This window comes from Dermacentor andersoni, chromosome 2, assembly GCF_023375885.2.
Source record: "Dermacentor andersoni chromosome 2, qqDerAnde1_hic_scaffold, whole genome shotgun sequence".
NCBI lineage: Eukaryota > Metazoa > Arthropoda > Arachnida > Ixodida > Ixodidae > Dermacentor > Dermacentor andersoni.
This window is the reverse complement of record NC_092815.1, coordinates 144,718,347-144,737,823: the sequence shown is the minus strand read 5'-3', so window position 1 is coordinate 144,737,823 and position 19,477 is coordinate 144,718,347. Positions and strand designations below refer to the sequence as shown.

The window sequence follows — 19,477 nt, the reverse complement described above, 5'->3', positions numbered from 1 at the left end:
CTGTCAACCTCTATACCAGCCGTGGCTTCCCTTTTGGAGGAGTTTTTAGCTTTACTCTATTCAACATTGCAAGCCACAGCTAGGGTGAAACTGTGCCTCAAACCACCAACCTCTTTGTGTGCGCTGACATCTGCATTTGTACATCCGCATTCACCCGTATGCATAAATGCTCTTCATTTATTTGGTTTTTCTTTAGAATATCATTCAATTAAGAAATAAATGCCTATCTTTCAATTCTAAATAATGTATTAAGAAAAAGCGCGAAGAATTTTACTTATCCTATGTCAGCAGGATAGGCGCTGCTCTTGTCAGATATTACTGTTTTCTCGTGAAGTGTCAAACAAACAGTAACTGTGTGTTTGCAAAAAAAGCCTCTTTTTTGTCTGGTGGCACAAGGCTTTCTTCTCTAAGCTGAAGAACCCGCTAATCTAAGACGTGAAATATATCACCGAATGGACTAATTCAAGCACGGATTCATTCCATACCGTTGCGAGCGAACTTCGTCCCTTTACTGTAGGGTCATAGCCGCTTTTCGGGCGAGAAACCACCAGCGTTTCCATCTAACGACCATGGTACGCGAAAGCGGTTTGGTAAACACAATCCGCGCTGACAGCAAGATGACTCAGGAACTGCGATGGCCCACACATTTAAAGTCGCTTCTCCAACAATCTGTTATCGGCAACCGGGAGCAGAGTTTTCTTTCTCTAATACACCGTAATTTATTTGAATCAATACAACGTAATTCTTGAATAGCCTCCTCTACGAGAGCAAGATCACTGACGCACTGCGCTGGCCCGAACCAATGAAGTTGCTCCTCCGAGATTTTATTAGCGGAACTAGACATAGAGCTTTATTTGGTTAAAGTACCACAAGCGCACAAATGATTCTAAGGAAAGCCTTGGGGAGTTTCTTCATACTGGTAAAAGCTTTCTGCAATCGCCGCTTGATTTTTATCATTGCTCAGAGCAATAACATGTACCATGGTGTGCTCCATCGCAAAAGCCATCAAAGGATTTCTCGCCTTTACAGCGTCTGTGGCAGATAACTCCGAATAACGGACAGCCACGGGCTTCTCCTGCAAGTGATTTCAGGTAATCAAAATCGACATACATTGTTCGCTATAAACAAACTTCTTCAATTGAGTTTACTTGATTAGTGTGGGACCAGCATTCTTATTCATTGTCCCTTAGCAATTAAGAAATAAAAGAAATCACGATATATATGATTTACACTTTGATTTATTTGAGTTGTGACATATAAACCTAATGAAATCAAATCAAAATGTGCTCTACCATTTATTGAAATGTCCAGCCTCTCGTTGTTGTTTGATTTATAAAACCTATCGCCTCAATCCTGTCCTCAGTGCTTCCATAGTTCTTCTGGCACCATATGTTGCTCACGCAGCGAGTACCAGCCGAGACAAGCCATGCAAGGCAGTGGCACTCTTTTTTTTTGTATTTATGCCCTTTCGTCCCGGAAACTAGCGTCGCCTGCAACCGCCTGTATCTCACTTCATCGCTTCAAAAAACCAGCCTCGCGGTTTTCAGTACTGCCATCCCAAATTACCGTCAAGTAAACTCCTTGCGCTGTTTTCGTATACCCAATAGTAGGCGCACGATTTGTGTATATATCTAGATGTTTTATACGACAACAATTAAAGGTATCGCTCCTCCATCTATAAATTAATATCAAAGTACCAATTACAGCTAGAAGGTTAGTTTGCTTTGTCAATCCATTCATTGTGTTATTATGAAAACAACCTGTGCTAAAATTGGGACTACGGATACGGATTCATCGCCTTCAAAAATGATGGAAGCGCTCTGTGCACTTCAGCACGTTTCGAATCAGGACCAGCGGGAAATTTAATTTCGTTCATTGCACACGGTAAGCCAAGTGCATGTAATCACTGTAAAGTGCATTCCACTACGTGCTGTAATAGCGACAGTCCTATATTAAATGATTAAATATTTCTTTGCACCACTGAAAGCACATGATTCATTGAGTGCTCGCGCTTGTCGATTGGACCATTCAGTCTCTTTACGAGAAGTTTATGCAACAGAGCTCTAAAACAGTGAGGTAAAGTACGCCCACGGACACGCCGAGGGAGGAAATGGTCTTGCAACTGAAAGTCACTTATCAGGGTACTGTTCGGGCAGATGGTGGTGGATCAGCAGCCGCGCATATTCGATCTGGCGGGAAATTTCTTGACGAATGCGGTACCCATTTATGTGAGATACGAGTCCGTACGCCTCTTCATTGCTGACAAAACCTATCTGCGCCGGCATCCACCGACAGAATAAGGTTGCCCCACAATATGCAAATGCCCAGACTGAGTTGGTAATTCGACGCGGAACAGGGCTGTCATTGTGTGTGTGCTGTGGGCGGGTGAGCCCTGCGCGTAAGAGTCACTCAGGAGAACAACCTTGCAAGCTGTGAGACCTCGTTGTACGTGTTTCATTGCTACGTCTATGGCTACAAACTCAGCAGCTGTGATCGAGGCTGAGTGTGACATAAGACGGACACATCGTGCTTCTGCTTCTGCGCAGAAGAATGCGGCTGAAGGACTTTTATCGTTAATTGTCGCAATTTGATTCGGCAGTGTATATTTGTACGAGGCCAAAATATCATTCAGATAGCTAAGAAAGGGTCAGCCGGTACACAGCGGGCAGTGAAAGTCGTGACTTTTTTTTGAATACCTCAAACATGAAGGCGTATTACAACGTGAACTTCGCTTTAAATTGTTAGCGACAGCAGCTGTCGAGACATGCTCAAGAATAAATCTGGAAAATGTCGTCGCCATTTCCTCCGTTCAAGACGAAGGAAGGCTGAGGAAGCGGGTAATGTGCGCTTGTGCATCCGGTGCGCTGTAAAACTCTCGATGTGACGCATGCACTGTGAAAATGTTTACATTCTTAAGGGTGTTTTCTTGTCGCGCTGGTAACACCCTTACCGTTAGTGCCTTACAAAAATTTATAGCGGACGACAAAGGTGCTTGAACTAGACGTGCGATGACAAAAGATGTAGTGAAAAACTATGTAATCATTCCGACAGCCTTATGCGCAGAGAAATATCCGACAAGAGAGTTTCATATTTCTCCCTGTGAAATATCCTGTCGGATATTTCCGTGCGCCCATGGCTGTCAGAATGATCGCACAGTTTTCCACTATGTCTTTTGCCATCGCACGTCTTGTTCAAGCACCTTTGTCGGCCTATGTAAATTTTTGCAAGGCCCTATAAGGGTGTTACCAGTGCAACAATAAAACACCCTTGACGATATAAAGATTTTTACAGTGATAGTGCTCGTTCATCTGTATGTAGGCTCAGAGGAATCTGGTGCGCTTTTGGTCAGCAAAGGGCTAGACTGCGAACCACGGGGCAAGCCGACCACTACTCGCGGAACAACGCGATAGTCGCGCAGGAGCATATTTATCAGGCTAAGCGGTATGTTAAGCAGTGGTAAAGCTTACAGATCTCATGGAAGTATAGCAGCGTGATAGACTTCATTGGTCACATCGGCTTGCTCGAGCAGGTTACTGCGATAACAAAGATTAGGAGGAAGTGTGACTTTTGTCGTAGAGATTTCGCAGCAGGCCGCTAATAGACACGATCGTAAGCAACTACACCTAGCTACACATGTGGTAACACCCAAGTTGGGGCGTTTCATCAAGGCACAGGCGGCTCATATTGCCACGGGCACATTATCGCGGATGGTCAGCTATGGCCGCTGACTTCTCAAGTGAAATTTGGAGGTCGATTTCTTTAGCAGTACGTCGCATCCCTCTGAGGTCTCTAATTCATCAATTAAATCGCAATCCCTACATTACAAAGCGTAGTTAAGGAGCTCATTCGACGCACATCTTGCTACTTCGAGGAGCGAAGTGCAACTGACGGTGGTCACCGTCAGTGCCACTATGTATATATATATATATATATATATATATACATATATATATATATATAGTGGCACTGCCGCGCCATGTCGTCTATTCCACCAGCTCACATGACATCGTATACACAGAGCAGGCAACTCAACTGTACAAAGGTCATCAATTTGGAGGATTCTATACGACTCGGCTTTTCACCCATACCACCCTAACCTGCGCCAATGCTTGGAAATTCTGCGAAATCGTCTAGATTTCTCCAATGGGCCCTCACAAAAGCCGCTGAGTCACCGGACTTTTTGAGCGACATCATGTGCACAGATGAATCCAATTTTTGCAGAAACGGCCAGTTAAATTTGCAAAATACATGCTTTGCAGTGATTCAAATCTACACTGGGTAAAGCGCACTCGGCACCAGTACAGGAGGTTGTTCAACGTGTGGTGTGGAATTTACGTTGGTGCTGTAATTGGTCCTATTTTCTTCGCTCACACTGGACAGCGTTAAGTGGACGAAATCCTTGGAGTGGTGGATGAGTTTCTCACTGAAGTCCCGCTGTCATGTCTTCCACTTCTGTGGCATCAGCAAGATTGGGCACCCGCATACAGCAGTAGCCGAGTACAAAACTAGCTGGATGCGATATTCCATGCACTATAGGTTGGAAGGTACCGGCCTGTAAATTGGCCGGCTAGCTAACCTGACCTCCTTCACTGGATTTCTTTCTTTGAGGTTATGTGAAACATTGTGCTTACATGATCAAGATGGACGTCACATTTGATCAAGGCAAGGATAGCGGATGCCTGCAACAGAATTCCAGCAGCGGTCATCAAGAAAGCCACAAAAGATATGCTAAAGCATACTCAGTATTGCGTAGCTGCAGGAAACCTATTCGAAGAAGGAGACTCTAGGCAGCAGCTGGTATTCAACGGAGCTTACGAATTTATAGACAGTAAGGGCACAGTGAAACCTGATGTTGTTTGTATTTTTTTTGTGCAGGCATCCAGATTGACGATTCGGCTCATTTTCTTTCTTGAACGCATCGGTTTCGCCTTTTCTCTACACGTGGGTCGCTTCTCGGTCTGTTTGTTTGGCTTTTATTTTTTGCCACGAACCTGCTTTGAAGCATGCATACACTTTCATGAAAAATAAAGCTGTCACTTTAATTTCGTTTTCGTGAGAAGCAAGTTTTCGGCGCGAAATGTAGCTACGCGCGAACTCTTTCGATGCGGTGCAAGCGGAGTCGGGATTTTGAAATATTCTATGCCTATTCCATTCATTTTCACCTTTATTGCGTGGTCAGAGAGGCCCTTCGGCCGCGTTTCAGGGGTCTTTTGTTGTCAATGTGATCAGCCGGCTTTGAGAGACGGATAATAAGTGTGACGTATAAATGAGAGCATGGAATAGCTGGAGAGCCTCGAAACCTGCTGTTGGTGCTTCTTCCGTACTCCATGTCAAGGCGATGCAGTGTCCCTTCGGATTTGCGACAGGCAAAACAGTTGCTTTCAATCAACTTATTTGAAGGCGCTGCTTTATTATGCGGGTGACAGCGCAGTCACATGGTATTTTTTAAAATTTTTGCGGTGTTTCTTTACCAGTCGGAAAAAATTGTAAGCTCTTAATACGTCGCTGAAAACACCGCAGTTAGATGTCATTTGGGGGTGCCTATAAATGCCTCATTGACATTTTGATAATTACGATAGTCTTCTCGAAGAAGGTAATTAATTATAATTGCCTAATTAAATCTTATTACCGAAAAAGTTACTGGTGGCTACTCCACCGTACAGGAAACAATATGCACTAGTTTTTCTCCGAGTAAAGCAATTGCTCTTTCTTTAAGTCTTGGTGTATGATAGGTGGGACACCCTCTATAGTTCACTCAGTAAACGAAATTAGGCCAAGCCCGTTTAACTCGAAATCACAATCAACAGCAGTCACGGGCACCAGAAAAGAGAGAGAGATAAACGTTGTAGTTTCTTCGGAAATGCCCAGCAGGATTAGTAACAGCGAAGTACAAAACGATTTTACGAAGGAAGATTATGCTACCGAGAGACGCCAGATTCTTGGTGGTGTGAGAGGACTCGGGCTGTGCAATTGATTGTCTCCTACTATGAAGTCTTGTATGTGCTCATACATGGCCGTCATTTCAGTGAACAATTCTGTAATGAAAGGTTATATGGGGTCCGGAAGACTGGTCGGGTCCCAACCCTCCCCTCCCCCCTCTCGGAAAGATGTATAAACTTTCTGACTATGTATGTGCGAGTGAAAGCACGTGAGGGAAGCCGACCGTCGCGGCTCAATCAGAGGACCTCGAAGGAGAAAGCGGAGAGCAAACGTGCGAGCTTCAGTGGCACGAAATGCTGTGGAGAGGACGGGAGGAACGGGGGGGGGGGGGTTGTATTCGGGCAGCAACTGCGCAGAGGCGACCGGGCGCAAGAGGAACTGACGATCTCGGCTTAATCTCGCCTGCCATATATGGCGGAAAGCGGGGACGCAATGCGGAAGGGAGGGGGGCGGCGTCTTCGATTCCGCCAACAAGTGCGCACTTTGCACGGCTTTGCGCGGACGCGGGCGCCGTATCTTCAAAGGGACCTGCGGGCGGCTTATCACCCCTGTGCGCGCTGTGTTCTCGCCGCTCTTGCTAGCGTTGAAGCCATAGACCGCATGAACGTAACTTCGCTCGCGGCTGCTGCCGCGCTTACTCACACCAACGTTTTGCAGCCAATGTCCGCGCTCATCGAGTGTGGTGTGTTTGCTTGCGCGAGCTGGCACCATGTTCGTTAATTCAGTTAGTAAGAGAATGTTTCTAACTTTATACGGCTGATAAAACTACTATGCTTACTTCGTATAGCTGTGTGCTAATTTGCTATCGCAATCTGTGCTTGGGGTTTCGGGCGAAGCCGCAACTTTTACACCTAAGCTATTTACCAATCGGCGACTCTTTAGTGGCGGTCCACCGAAAACTCGGATTTCTAGAAATTGACGATTTAGCGCAAAAAACACATGTAGCGCACGCACACACGGGCGGCATGATTTTTTGCCAATTGTTCAGGTGGTGTGTCTCTCGGAAACTTGGACGGACATAGTCACCGCAGTCACCGGCTACGTTGGAATAACGGCCGCGAAATAAAGTGACAACCACTCTGCTAGAGTCGCCGTCTACACAAGAAAAGAAGCGTGCGTGACCGCGTTCACGCTTAAGTCTGACCCGGTTGACTGCGGCGATGTGTGTGCCGTGCAAACCCGCGATGGATTCGCCAACTTCACCGTGTACATTTTGCCGGGCATTTCCAAGGCCGACGTAGAGCGGTTCATGCGAACGCACCTCGCGGTGTTGGCGAGAGACAACACTACGCCTTCCGTCGTCGTGGGGGACTTTAACGTCGAGATTTCAAGACAGGAAAACAAGTGGTTCGTAGACTTTCTCTTCGAAGAGTTTGTACTAAAGTGCTACGCAGAAAAGAAACTACCAACAACCATCCGTGACTCGTGTGTTCACCTAACGTTGGCGAAGAAGGTGAAAATTGTCGAAACCGAAAACATCAGTGCATACCACAGCGATCATAAAGCCGTCGTGAATGTCGTTGTGCAATAAATGGTTATACAGTGCATTTTATGGCGTCCTCATTTCATTAGTTAGACTAGAATAGGTTAACTGGATGGTAAGAGCTTCGCTGGCAATCCACCTTCATAGAGTGGATTGGGCTTTCAATGTTTTTTTTTTTTTGAAGTGCTATAAATTAATCTGCCAAGGCGTCTAACCAGGAGCGGCCAGCATCCAGCGCACGCTGGCATGTGTGCGTGTGTTCTATCCTTAAGTTTCGCGTGGTTCGAGGCGCCGGCTCCGACATTAATAAGCAGGGTGGCCAAAGTTTAATGCCTTCGTGGGCGACCACAGCCGAGCGTACGTGAGCAGACGATAGTCGGCTTCATCCAGAAGTACGCAATTCTTATCGAAACTCGAAAGCTTCTTACTTCGCTTACTTCAGCCTAAGAGCGATCTCTACTACTCCAGGTACAAACCCAATGTTGGGAGCTCGGTTTAGCCGAGGCAAGTAATACACGTTTTGACAGGTTAAGAACGAAGAGTCAACTGGATTTATTTCACAGTGAAACACGTTTGCCGGGTGGCAGTGGTGGCGCCCCTGTCGGGCAGCCACCTCAGGTCCCAAGAAAGAGCAGGGGCAATGACCCCCACGTGGAAGCCAGGCGAGGTAACAGAATTTCACAGAAGCGGAGGACAAATCACGGTGACAGACGGTCGCTACACCAGAAAACACCAGTTGGTTCCGTAAATCTAACCTTCAAGCTCAGCCAAGGTCAAATTGGAACGCGCAGAGCGCTGTCGGCGCCGAGCAGTGTCTGTGTGTTTTCCGTTAGTCCCATCTCGTGCGCCATCGATGGGCAACAACTGCAACGCTACTGGCACACTCATCGCGCCAGCCTCGTGAGACGTCTTCAGCGCAACGCTAAACCATGCTATCGCTATCAGTGCTTCGTCTGCGGGTAAAACTGACAATTTCACAGTGAAGCTGTATACCTCTACCCTCTAAGGATATTTTCGTGTCGTAAGCAAAAACTCCCCATACGTGGCTCGATCCCGAAGATAGTGCGATTCCGGCCCGACCCGAGGCGGAGCTGAAGCAGGCGTTAAGCACTCCCCATACGTGGTCCGATCGCGAAGAAAGGGCAAGGCCGGGCCGACCCGCGGCAGAGGTGCAGTTCGTCATTAAGGGGCCCACATACACAGCTTCGCGGGTAATCCTTCTTCACAGAGTGGAAGGGCACTGAATTTTTTTAACTTCGCCAATAAATATACAGAGTAATAGTAGTATGAAGCGCACTGATTCAATAACCTTGCTTGCTTGACGTCAGTTACTGGCCAATAGCAGCCATGTATTGAAATCCGCTTTATTAGAAAATAAACCGTCCAGAAGAGCTTGAGGAGCAGGCTTCTGTTGAAAAGAGAGCGTTTGAGAGAAACGTGACTGCGCGCTCCGCTTGCGAGCTCCTCACGCCGCTGAAAATTGGCTGGGATGTTCACAGTAACGTATACTACCCGGGGACTATGTTTTTTTCACTGAAGCACGGGGGTTGGTTCAGGACACCTTCTAGTTTCGCGTGACTCGAAGCAAGTTGAGTGTTCAAAACTAGTCGAAAATAGCGATACCCGATAGATACGACACCGACAAGCAGGCTGGCCAAAGTTGAATTCTTACGCCGGCGACCCCGGTCGAGCGTGAGCAGACAATAGTTGGCTTCTTCCGGAAGTACATATTTCTTATGGAATTCCCGAAGTGCATAATTACTGAAAGCATATTTTCGCTTATTCCAGCCTGCTTAATAAACTGCGTGAATAAAGATTTAGAGTAATACTAGTGTGAAGCGCATCCACCGAAACACGGTTCTTTATTGACGTCATCTATTGGCGAATAGCAGCCACGTATGGGAATCTGTTATATTACGAAATAAAGGAGCCCGAGAACAATGAGCAACATGCTTTTGTTGAAAAGACAGGGCTTGAGAAAAAGGGGAACTTGCGCGCCGCGTGTGAGTTCCAGGCAACACGCGCGATTGCAAAATTTGGCAGAGATGTTGAGAGCAATGTACGCTATCCGCGGACTGCGTTTTTCCACCAAGGCCGTGGGGTTGTTCAGGACCCCTTCAAATCAATGGGATTCTCACCATGATTCCGTTCACGAAACATTATGAAAACATAAGGTTAATGAATCCACAATTATGAAATTGCTGCACAACTAACAGAATTATTGCGAGTATTAAAGTATGTGTGTAAAAATATACTTATAAGCTAAAAATTCCCTTTATTATAGTTTCCCGCAATTGAGATTGAAATTATAATTGATCCTAACTATGAAGAGTTATTCTAAGTTGAGGAATGATAAGGGAAAGAGAAATGAAAGTGGACGAAAAAAGAACTAATCACAACATGGAGACGACCACCTTCCTTATACTTTAAAGTTTCTACACTTAAATTAAAAACAATAATCTGTATGCTTCCGTTGGTTTTATTATTTGTTGGCTTTACATGATTGCGACTAACAGAAATCACGCACCTCAGTTCCTCTTCTTGTTCATTGCATAGGAGAGTCTCGACTCCGCTAGGTCTGATGCCTTCAGGTCACATACGCGAGTATAATGGTCAGCTGACAGCTACAAAATGTCTACGCGCTACGTGACGCCAGCGGTTAGAAAGCTTGTGCCTCATCCGCCGTCATGACCGTAACTGGTGAATGGGTAGCCCTCCCCGGATCAGTCCTTGTACACATACACAAATATTGAAGAACGTGTACGTGTCAATACCCGTCATCGTAGCTCTATTGCTAGAGGAATGCACGCGTGATGAAGAGTATATGGCTTCAGCTCCCACCGATGGGAAGTTCTTTTTTGTTCAGTGGCTTTCAGCGACCTTTTTCTTCTCCTTTCCACACCTTCGACTAACAAATTTCCCCTATTCTTTTCTTGGCATCTTTATCTGATGGCTTGATGGGGTTGTGACTAAAAAAATATGAGTGCTTCAAAAACATATATAATCAGTAGAGCAGCGCACGCGTAATGCGAAAGCGTGGAATGGTTCCCCAGCTGCAGCCAGTTGTTTTCTCATCCGCTTTCATTTCCATATATGTATTACTTCGTTATTGCAATTAGTAAGTACAAGTAACTTCCCTTGTGTTGTCCTTGGTGTCCTTGTTTGTTGGCTTCTGATGATATGACTAATAACAATCGGGCCCCTGGGTTAACCCCCTTTCTTCTCATATATATATCTATATATATATATATATATATATATATATATATATATATATATATACATATATATATATATATATATACTATACTGTAAAGAAGATAACGAACGTGCGTACACAGTCAGCAGCATCGGCAGCATCAAACGCGCAGCAGATGCTCGAGCTCACGAACTGCTCGGTGCATCCTAGAACCGGCGGTCGCTGCGAACCCCAATATATCTCCTTTATAAGTGGTGGAGGTGTGGGGTAACGTTCCATTGTACCATCCTGGAACTGCGTTCTCCGACGCTACCCTCCGCCATGCCGGACGCCGACCAGCAGACTCTTCCATCACCACCCATCCCTTGCGCTGGCACCGTTCGCCAGCGGGAGCCTCCTATCTTCAGCGGAACTGACGACAACAACGTTTAAGAGTGGCTGTCGTCCTACGAACGGGTGAGCGTTCACAACAAATGGAATGACTCGGACAAACTGGCTTACGTATCATTCTACCTCGCTGGCGTGGCCAGTCTCTGGTTCAGAAATGATGAGAGGGATATCAGAACGTGGTCGGCGTTCAAGACGTCGATTACAGAAGTATTTGACCGACCCGCCGTCAGGAAACTCCGAGCCGAGCAGCGTTTGCGTACACGCGCACAGGACACGGGTGAGACATTCACCAGCTATATAGAAGACGTTCTAGATTTGTGCAGGCGCGTGAACGCTGCCATGACTGAAGCGGAAAAGATCAAGCACGTCATGAAGGGAATCGATGATGACGCGTTCCAGATGCTTCTGGTCAAGGACCCGCGCACTGTTGGCGATGTCATCAGCTTGTGCCAGAGATGATGAATTACGCAAGCAGCGAGCTCTTACAAGGCGACATCCCACACCAAATGCGGCGTCACTCTGCAGCCTGACCACCGGCCCAGAACAAGCCTATCTGATAACCCAAATCAAGGCTTTCGTGCGCGAAGAAGTCGCACGACAGCTATCTCTCGTGTCCGTCACTCAGGAGTCTGCCAGCACTTTGCCGTCTCATCTCCGTAACGTGATCCATGAAGAGGTCGCGGAAGCGCTGCCGGCTGTTCACCAGCAGGATGTCGTGATTACACCAGTCACTTATGCTACGGTTGCTGCAATGGCCTCTCGCACTGTGCCCGTGCGTCGCTTCCAGCAGCCTGTGCACCGACCTCCCCCTCCCGTCCCCTGGACCACCACTGCCGTCGCTAACCCGTGGCGTACGCCGGACAATCGCCCTATATGCTTCGCATGTAGGTATCCCGGTCATGTAGCAAGGTTCTGCCACCGCCAACCGCAGGCGTTCGATGACGATCGCCGAGCGGCCTATGCGCCGCCTAATTCAAATGCGCCTTACGGACTCTTCGACCGATCACCAGTTCGCTCCCAGACTGATCGCCGTCCTCGGTTCCAACGCCTCCGATCACCCTCCCCACGTCGTCTATCGGTTTCCCCTATGCGCCGACGACCCGTCTCTAACGAATAGGGAAACTAGATGACGCAGTTCCTGAGGCAAGAAGCAAATGTCGACATGCCGAAGTCCTCCTCCTTTACCTGTCAATGTCATTGATGTGTTTATCGAAGATGTCGCTACAGTCGCCCTCGTCGATACCGGTGCCGCTATTTCAGTTATGGATGCCAGGTTTTGCCGTTCGCTTCGTAAAGTGACGACGCCTCAGTCTTGATTGTCGTTCCGAACGGCGAGTGCTGAACTCGTTCGCCCTACCGCTGCTTGTACTGCCCGAGTGACCATGCAGGACGTTTTGTACACGATTGATTTCATAGTTCTTTCATCGTACTCCCACGCCGTTATTCTAGGATGGAATTTTCTTTCACGCCACAATACCATCATCAATTGCGCTCTGGCTGAGATTGAACTTTTCCACCTTGGTGACCTGGCCTCCGTCGATGCTCATCCTGCCGCTAAAATTGTCGTGAAAGAAGACATCTGTATTCCCCCATGCTCTTCAGCATTCGTACCAGTCTTCTGTAGTACCAATTGCGACGGGCCAGTCTTCTTCACGCCCTCTCATCACTTTGCTACCCGAAAAGCGCTTCCTTTGCCCTTTGCAGCTCTTGACCTTGCCGCCGGTGTCAGCGTGATGCCCATTTACAATCATCTTTCATCGCCGCGATCACTGCTCCGCCGCGAATGCCTTGGTTACGTCGAGTCGGTCGATTCAACACGAATTGTCTCCGTCCTCGAAGTGCCTTCTACTGCCGTCCATGAACTGAGTGCCCTCTCCGTACCCGACTCAACATGTACTGGTATGTTCAGCCCATTCATCGCCGAAGATCTGATGCATTCGCAGCGATCTCAACTACTCTCAATCCTTCAGCACTTCCACCGTTTTTTGACGTTGCGCAAACATCTCTTTGCCGTGCATCGACGGTTGAGCAATACATCGAAACTGGCTCTCATTCACCGCTGCGACAGAGACCATATCGCATGTCCGCTACGGAACGTCGCGTCATTGCAGACCAGGTCGATGACATGCTCCGTCGAGGCGTCATTCAACATTCCCAAAGCCCATGGGCCTCTCCTGTGGTCCTCGCCACAAAAAAATACGGTTCCATCCGCTTCTGTGTTGATTTTCGACGGTTGAACAAGATCCCGCTGAAGGACGTATATCCATTACCACGAATCGATGATGCTCTGGACTGTTTGCAGGGAGCCGAGTTCTTTTCTTCGCTAGATTTGCGGTCAGGCTGCTGGCAGGTTCCGATGGCAGAGGCCGATCACCCGAAAACGGCCTTTGTTACACCAGACGGCTTGTATGAATTCACCGTCATGCCTTTCGGACTTTGCGACGCACCTACTACGTTCGAAAGAATGATGGATAATCTTCTGCGTGGCCTGAAATGGAAAATCTGCCTTTGCTATCTTGATGACATTGTGGTGTTCGCCCCTGATTTCGCAACGCACCTGCTCCGCCTCCAGCACGTACTAACTTGCTTCACCAACGCCGGGTTTCAACTTAACCTGAAGAAGGGACGATTTGCTGTTCGTCAGCTTACAATTTTAGGCCATGTTGTGTCAAAGGACGGTATTCGCCCGGATCCCGAGAACCTACGTGCGGTTACTGCGTTCCCAAACCTACCACTATGAAAGAGCTACGCAGTTTTATTGGCCTCTGCTCTTACTTCCGGCGATTCGTTCGAAACTTTGCGTCAATTACATCGCCTCTCACGCAGCTCCTTGGTGGCGCTAGAGATCTCTCATTATGGTCTCCAGCGTGTGACGACGCCTTCACAACCTTGCGCCGTCTTCTCACGACGCCACCAATTCTTCGCCATTTCGACTCTCAAGCGCCAACCGAAATCCATACCGATGCAAGCGGTGTAGGAGTTGGCGCTGTGTTGGCACAGCGCCAACCTGGCCACACAGAATACGTCGCCTCATACGCGAGTCGCACGTTAACCAAGGCGGAGACCAATTACAGGGTTACAGAAAAGGTGTGTTTGGCCATTGTGTGGGCGCTTGGCAAGTTTCGCCCATATTTACACGGCCGATCGTTTGACGTAGTGACTGACCACCACGCCCTATGTTGGCTGTCGGCGCTCAAAGGTCCATCGGGCCGCCTTGCCCGCTGGGCATTGCGAATCCAAGAGTATGACATCCGCGTGGTTTACCGTTCCGGGCGAAAGCACTCCGACGCTGACGCGCTATCCCGATCGCCGTTTCCCCGGAAGTTCAGTCACGACTCCTCCTGCGAGTGAACATTATCCTCTCTGGACGTTGACACTATCGCTGCTGCACAGCGTAATAATCCCTGGACTGCATCTCTGCTCGACCTTCTCTCGGATACGTCGAAAGTTCTGGCGTCACGTACGCTTTAGCGCCAAGTTCCTCATTTTGCGATTCGAGACCAGCTATTCTATCGACGCAACTATGCCGCAGAGGGACGCACCTGGTTACTCGTCATTCCGAGAATCTTGCGATCAGAGCTCTGCTCCTCGTTCCACGTCGACCCTCAGTGTGGCCACGCGGTAGTCTTCAAGACCTACGAAAGACTTCGACACCGCTACTACTGGCGGGGAATGTGCAATTTTGTTCGAAAGTTCGTCCGCTCTTGTCATGAGTGCCAACGCCGCAAAGCGCCACCGCACAACTCCGCGGGTGAACTCCAGCCTCTACAATGCCCATCCCGACCCTTTGATAGCGTGGGCATAGATCTCTACGGGCCACTTCCGCTGACTCCTACCGGCAACAGGCGGATAATCGTTGCTGTAGACCCCTTAACCCGTTATGCGGAGACTGCTGCTTCACCAAATGCTACAGCGCAGGAGGTAGCCAATTTCAAACTTCGCCGTTTTCTTCTTTGTAATGGAGGTCCACGTGAACTTTTAGGCGACAGAGGCCGCGCCTTCTTATCTGAAGTCATCGAACAACTGCTAGCTGAATGCGCTATCTTTCATCGCAAATGCACTGCTTATCACCCACAGACTAACGGTACCACGGAACGCTTTAATCGAACTCTTGGTGACATGCTCGCCATGCATGTCTCACCTGATCACTCTAACTGGGACCTAGTTCTTCCGTTTGTCACCTACGCCTACAACATCACGACTCAGGCCACTACCGGATTCTCACCCTTTTACCTTCTTTACTGCCGTCATCCTTCGCACACAATCGACACCATTGTGCCCTACCGGCCGGACCCGTCGGAATGCCTGCCGATCTCGGGAGCCGCCAGACACGCCGAGGAATGTCGCCAGCTGGCCCACCGATTCACCTCGGACGGCCAGAACCGTCAAAACGCCGTTGACGATGCCCAGAACTCGGCTCCCATTTTTCTCCCGGGCACTCTCGTTTGGTTGTTAGTGCCACACCGCACGCCTGGGCTCACTTGAAAACTCCTTCCGAAGTACGACGGGCCATACCGCGTTCTCGAGAGAACATCACCCGTTAATTACCTATTGAGCCGCTCAAGCCGCCGTCCGTCATGCGACGTCGTAACCGCGAAGTCGTTGACGTTTAGCATCTGAAGCCGTATCACCATTCTACCGTCCTTCCAGATAACTAAGTCGCCAGGATGGCTCCTTTATTTCAGTGGGGCCATTGTAAGGAAGATAACGAACGTGCGTACACAGTCAGCAGCATCGGCAGCATCAAGCGCGCAGCAGAGGCGCTCGAGCTCACGAACTGCTCGGTGCATCCTAGAACGCTACGAACCCCAAGAAATCGCCTTTATTATATATATATACATTGTTACGAATCATGTTTATTTACAAGGTGAAACGAGGTCCGAGATGGAAGCTACAGGCCAGGCCCAGCCGGCGCAGAGTACCACGAGATCACGCGCGCACGCTCTACTTCCTCTTTCTCTGCCTCAGTCGCGCAGTGCTGCGACATTTTCCCCGGGGGCAGACGAAGCTCGCCGAGCGAGTCAAAGGGACCGGTGATGGCACTGCTTGAGTCTGGCCATGTGAACAACTTGCGTCGCACGTGAACGCCGATTGCTTGCCGTCACTTTAGCGACGACATAGTTCACATCACTCAAGCGACTGAGCATAACGAATGGTCCCGTGTAAGTGGCGAGAAACTTGCGGTACAATCCCTTTTTGCGAACAGGTGTCCACAACCAAACATAATCACCGGGAGTAAAGCTGACGGGGATATGCCGCGCATCATAGCGAATCTTGCTGTGGCCTTGTGAGGACAACGTCCTAAGATGCGCCAGTCGACGTGCTTCCTCAGCACGACACAGAGTTTGGGCGATGGAAGGATCTTCTTGGCACGATAAAGGTAGAATAGTGTCCAGAAAGCTCTGGGGAGCGCGTGCGTAGAGCAAAAAGAACGGCGCATATCCAGTAACTTCGTGCTTGGCACTATTGTACGCGTATGTTACAAAAGGTAAGACGGCGTCCGAATTCTTGTGGTCAGCAGCGACATACATTGATAACATGTTGGTAAGGGTTCGATTCGTCCGCTCCGTGAGGCCATTGGTTTGCGGGTGGTAAGGAGTGGAATGACGATATGCAGAACCACAAAGCCGTAAAAGTTCTTCAACGACGTCGGCGGTGAATTGCCGTCCACGGTCACTGATGACAACCCGGGGAGCGCCGTGACGGAGTATGACGTGATGCAACAAAAATGAAGAGACATCTGCTGCAGTGGCAGATGGAAGTGCCGCCGTTTCCGTGTAGCGAGTAAGATAATCTACGCATACTATAATCCAGCGGTAGCCAGCTGACGTCTTTGGGAGCGGGCCAAGCAAGTCGATGCCTACTTTTTCAAACGGTAACGTCGGTGGCCTAACTGGTTGTAAATAGCCTGCTGGGGCCGTCGTCGTTTGCTTGTGGCGCTGGCAAACAGTACAGCTGGCGACATACTGTTTCGTTGTTTTCCAGAGCTTGGGCCAGAAAAATCTCTGTCTAAGTCGGTGTAGTGTGCGTGCAAAGCCAAGGTGCCCGGACGTGATATCGTCATGCATGGAACGAAGGACAGCAGGGCGCAGGTTTTCGGGCACAACTAGAAGCAATCGGGGACCATCAGCCGAGTAATTTTTTTTGTACAGCAAACCATTACGAAAAGTAAACGGTGTTGTTCCTGCTTGCTCACGTGCAGCTGCCCATACGGATTTCAAGGTAGGGTCGCAACGTTGCTCGCTCTTGAAGGTACGCAGGTCTGGAAAGTCGGATGAGATGGAAACTAGGTAGTCATCGAAGTCATCATCCTCAGCTTTAGTATGCGGCGAGTGGAGACGGGATAGGCAGTCAGCATCCGTGTGACAGCGTCCGCTCTTGTATTTAACGGCAAAGCTGTACTCTTGAAGGCGCAAAGCCCAGCGGGCCAACCGACCAGACGGGTCACGCAGCCCAGCCAGCCAACAGAGTGAATGATGGTCGTCACTATCGTGAATGCGCGGCCATGTAGATACGGACGGAACTTCTGAATGGCGAATACGACTGCTAGGCACTCGAGTTCAGTAACGGTGTAGTTTTTCTCCGCTTTTGTAAGTGTCCGACTAGCGTAGGCAATGACATGCTCACGGCCATCGCAGAGCTGAACAAGCAGAGCACCAACACCCGCACCGCTGGCGTCAGTGTGCAGCTCAGTTGACGCCTCCGGATCAAAATGCCGCAGTACCAGTCCAGAAGTCAACAAAAAATTCAGCTGTTGAAACGCCGACTCTCAGTCAGCAGTCCACAAGTATGGGGTGTCTTTGTGAAGGAGAGAAGTGAGGGGAGAGGCAAGCTGTGCGAAATTCTTGATAAAGCGCCGGAAATATGAGCAAAGGCCCAAAAAGCTTCGCAGATCTTTCACCGTTTGTGGCTGTTGGAAGTCGCGAACCGCTGCTATCTTTTCAGGGTCTGGTCGTATGCCGTCTCTGTCGACCAGAAAGCCTAGTACGAGGGCTTGACGCTCACCGAAATTACATTTCTTCGAGTTTAAAATAAGGCCAGCTTGCTGGATACAGTCAAGAACGATCGACAGGCGCTGATTGTGCTTGTGAAATGTCCGGCCGTAGATAATGACGTCGTCTCAATAGCACATGCAAATTTCCCATTTGACTCCGCGGAGCACGGTATCCATAAATCGCTCGAATGTCGCTGGAGCGTTGCATAAGCCAAAGGACATAACGTTGAACTCAAAGAGACCGTCAGGTGTCACGAAGGCAGTCTTCTCCTTGTCTGAGGGGTGCATGGGAATTTGCCAATATCCTGACCGTAAATCAACAGAAGAGAAATACGACGCGGAGTGGAGGCAGTCGACGGCGTCATCTATTCGTGGTAGGGGGTACACGTCTTTCTTTGTGACGGCGTTTAGGCGGCGATAGTCCACACAGAATCTCCATGAGTTGTCTTTTTTCTTCACTAGGATCACAGGAGCAGCCCAAGGGCTACATGATTCCTGGATCCCTCCTTTCTGTAACATTTCTTCGACCTGCTCGGCGATGACTTTTCTCTCGGAAGGTGAAACGCGGTAGGGCTTCTGACGAATTGGCGTTACTTGCCCTGTATGGATGCGGTGTTGCATACGAGACGCCGGTGGTGTATGGGACGCTCGTTGGCCTTGAGCAAAATCGAACACTGTGGCGTAGCGAGCGAGCACAGCTTCCAGCAGACACTGCTCACTAAAAGACAGCGACTTGTTAATCATGCGCTTAATGTCAGCAGAATTATCATGGTTGGAATCGGGGTTGGATTTTTTTTTTTCGGTTGACATTTCGACCGTTCCGACGCTGACAATGGCTTGTTCATCAAAACTTGCCAGTTTAAGTCCTAGCGGCAATGTTATGGGTTGGGTTGAAACGTTCACTGTCCACAAACGAGTACAACCATCAGTGGTGACAACGAGGGAGCGAGGGACTATCGCATTTTTCTTGAGCGCATTGTTATAATCGGGCTCGGCTAAACCACAACAAGAACCTGTAGTGAGGGCGAGAGGTATTCACAGGTACAAACATTGCAGTCTGAGGGGGCAAACACACATCTTGGGACACGGAGAGAACGTCGGCGGCATCACTGGTACTATCTGTCATTGAAGTTCGCGCGTCGCGGCGAAGAGAAATCGCGCCACTTCCACAATCCAAAGTTGCCCCCACTCACGCAAGAAATCAATTCCTAAAATAATGTCATGCGTTGCACGTTCAAGCACAGTAAATTCACTTCGAAATGTCTGGTCCCCTATCGTAACTGAAACAGAACAAACCCCAAGTGGGCGTAACATTTCCCCGCCAACTCCATGAAAGGTAGCGTTCCGATCCCAAGAAAACATAACTTTTTGTCCAAGACGATTTTTGAAGGACAGGCTCATAACAGAAACTGCCGCCCCGGTGTCAACTAAAGCAAAAGCACTCACATTGTCAACTAAAACGCACACTTTG

The 19,477-nt window shown here is 48.8% G+C and overlaps 1 long non-coding RNA gene across 3 annotated transcripts in view; it reads right to left on the bottom strand.

The window, feature by feature from the left end:
• Positions 1-822: 822 nt before the first annotated feature.
• LOC129387301 (uncharacterized) overlaps positions 823-19,477 on the bottom strand; it is a 54,798-nt gene continuing 36,143 nt past the window's right edge. For all 3 annotated transcript variants that reach the window (XR_008614573.2, XR_008614575.2, XR_008614574.2), the window contains one exon: positions 823-1,075. This is a non-coding gene — a long non-coding RNA (uncharacterized lncRNA). The remainder of the gene's footprint in view (positions 1,076-19,477) is intronic.